Here is a 3,526-nt window from a genome sequence, read left to right as displayed (position 1 = left end):
TGTAAAAGAGAAAAAAAATTATAAAAGAAATAAAATAAATCTAAAACCTAAAATCTAATACAAATCCGCGTCGGCGGCGCCAAAAATTGATGTAGTTTTGAAAGTGGTAGTAAAGTTCGTTCAACTCGGACTCGATAAGATTGGGTTCTAGACTTAAAATAAAAATAGAAAATATATTTACAAAAGGTTTGTTTTAAGAACTAAGAATAAAAATACTAAAAATATATTCACAAGGTTGTCACGAATATCGAGAGAGACTGAGACTCAGGATTCCACCAAATTCCATTCATGTGATTCGAATAATAATTTCAATCAATTATAGATCAAATATTAAAAATATGGACTCTTATTCTTTGCCAAAAAGTAGATTTTTGAAAAGTAATGATTGTAAATCAAAAGCATGATGTATCAAAAATACATAGACCAAGCATACACCATCAAACGAAATCACACCCATTCAATAAAAATCATAAATCGATTAAAAATCAATGAAAATAGTCATAAAAGAATTATTAGAATTACCACAAGCGTGAAATAGGGTTTCCTCCGTCATCCCAGTGTTGGGGTTTAGCTCCTCATATTAATCACTTCCTCAAAATACATGTTTATAGCCCAAAAGTTGATTAAAAGAGTGAAAAAATAAAATCAGTGAATCTGCGAGCTACAGAAGGCGTCCAGAAAAGAACGATAAAACTGAAGTGTTGTTTCTGTTGTTTTAAGACTGCCAAGCGTCTGTCCTTTTCACTGTAGAAGAACGACTGTCTTTGGAAGTCTGTTCTTCGTGCTCTTCAATGGCAGCAGCAGCAGCAGAGACGTAACTTCCTGCAACTCTGATTCTCGCCTCCTGAGCTCTCCTCTCGACCCAAAACCTCTCAGTTCCTTCTTATAGGGGACCTAAGCATCCTATTTATACATAAAAGGGTCATTGAATCTTTCCCAAATCGCATCAAAATCTCTTCTTTCCTTCCTTGGAAGTCACGACAATAATTCCTTCCAGAAATTGTTTTACGCGTTTCTGAGCTCTCCCACTTATATCAAACTCTTCCTTAGATAGAATATGTACCTTTGGAACGAATTTTAGGTCTTTATTCTCTCTGAATTTCCTAAAACAAATCCACATAGGCGTATTTCCTTATTCACCTCTGTTTCCCTTTTTCGGCCATTCCAACCCAATTCGATCGATCCAATTGCTTCTAGTAAGCTTGTATAGCCATGAGAAGTCCAGACCAATCAATTTCCGGTGTTGAATCTCTTTAAAACTTCCCAAAGCTTCACGTCCAAAATCTGCAGACGTGAAGTCTCTTTTCCCGCCAATATTTCTAATTTGAAACGTGAAGAAGGTGGGTGTCCCCCTATCCTGTGCTGTTCTCCCTTTAGCAGCTGCCTGGAAATAGGTCACCCCTTAGTAATTAGGTTACCCCTTATCCAAAATGAGAGTCCGTATAGTAATTTTCTCCCACGAGCACAAAAACCGCTTTTCGAGCCAATTTCGCCGCAAAAGCTTATTTCTCCAAAATACACAGGGACATAAAAAGCCATAATAAATATAAAATCGAGCACTAATAATATATACAATTGAGATTATATAAGACACAAAAATGTGCCTATCACTCTATCCAAGTCTTGCCAGAAGAAGAGAAAACGAAGAGGAGAGATCTAACCAAAATACTGGGGACTGACGATCCACTGATCATGACGACCAGTTTCACAGTCCAAGACTCGTGGCACCAGACTCTCATGTGCTAATCATTTATCATAAAAGTAATGCTACCATCGGGACATGAAACCGTGGTCATTACATCATCCCCTCTCAAGAGCAACCTCAGCTATGGTCCCATGACCAGGGTTTCAGAAGCGATGTTTCTACGACTGACAGAAGCAAGATGGTGCTGCAAGCACCATGATCATGTATCAATCAAGGGGTCCTGATATCAAACGAATCAACGACATTAAAATCCTTCACCAACTTTTCAATACACAAGCGAATGGTCTAAGAACACAACATGAGTGTTTTACAGCAAGCTCGGCTGAGATGATTTTTACACTGTCCTGTACAAACCAACAAGCTGGGAGCAATTGGTGAATAATCGAGGGATGGGTCATATACCATTCTCTTCGTATGAAGGTCCTCTACAACATATCCAAAATTCAAAACAATTGGAGAAACGAGCAAAGAGTTGTGGCCAAAACATTGGACCACATGCCAGCTGAAAATTTTCTGAAGGTCTTCTGGAAGTTTACTGTTTCGTCGATTTCACATCCTAAACATGCTCGGAACTCAAAAGTATTCTTAGAGAAAGTTTGGAAATTTCCTGGGCATGAGGATACATGGGTCGACCGCGAAAATCCGACATCGGACGAAGATTCTACAACAATTTCAACGAAGACCTAACTTCTGAATTTTCTGATGACGAAATTCTTCATTCATCCAATCAGGAGCTACACCATCAACACAAAGCCGAACTTCATCTTTAGCCGATAGTCTCACTTGCTGAAGTCGGCGGTGCTTCTGCTAATGAGGGACGACTCTCGGATGATCGTTTCAGTGTCTCTGAAAGGTTGATTTTCCTCAGTATGAGCATCCGCAGAAGTATTCATCTTTGACTTGATATTTTTGGAGCGCTCCACAGAAGATCCCGAAGAGTGGATGTAACCAGAAGTCAACACTATCTGAGGCGCAAGGCATGGAGTCATGGATATACCAATAACAAACACGCAACAAAAATGGTAATCCTCAACTCTTACTTATTTACGGTTTCAAGAACCTAGTGATAATAACGCAAAAACCTCGAAAAACTTGCTCGCTTCTTCAAACTTGCCAAGACGAGCAAAATTCATTATTTAAAGTCAACACCTGAATTTCCGTGAAACTATGAATAATTCACATAACCTTTCATGTGAACATTCACTGATTTTCTACATGTGTGCATACACTATATTATCGCAAAACTCATACATTCATTATTTCATCACGTATACAATTGCTTACTTTCAGCAATTGCTCAAAAATCATGACTTGATTTTCATAAAGCCGTGAACAACCCACGTAAATTTTTACTATGTGAACACTCACTGATCTTCAAAAATTATACAGACGTCCATTCTACAATTGTGAAAACTCACATATAGACATTATTTCACCATGTATAATTGTCTACTTTCAACAGTTGTTCAAAATCAAAACATTGATTTTACAAAATATATATATTCAACGTGAAACTCACGTAAATTTGAAAAATATATCCATATAGATTTTTGCGCCCTCGCACGGGCATCTGTCTTTGAAGCGAGAGTATATTTTCAAAGATTTCCGAAAGCTCACAGATAAATTTTTTCATGAAGGATCATAAATTTTTTTTTATTACTAACAGACGCACGTCTATAAAAAAAAAAAAAACTTTTCTCTCGTACGAGCATCCACCTTTGAAACGAGAGTTTATTCTACTTTGTGAAATCTCACATATTTAAAATATAAAATTACGGTTTTCATAAAAGCTCATGGACGAATTTTATATCATTAGACTCA

Source organism: Papaver somniferum, chromosome 5 (genome assembly GCF_003573695.1).
Source record: "Papaver somniferum cultivar HN1 chromosome 5, ASM357369v1, whole genome shotgun sequence".
NCBI classification, from domain to species: domain Eukaryota; kingdom Viridiplantae; phylum Streptophyta; class Magnoliopsida; order Ranunculales; family Papaveraceae; genus Papaver; species Papaver somniferum.
This window is presented reverse-complemented; position numbering follows the sequence as displayed.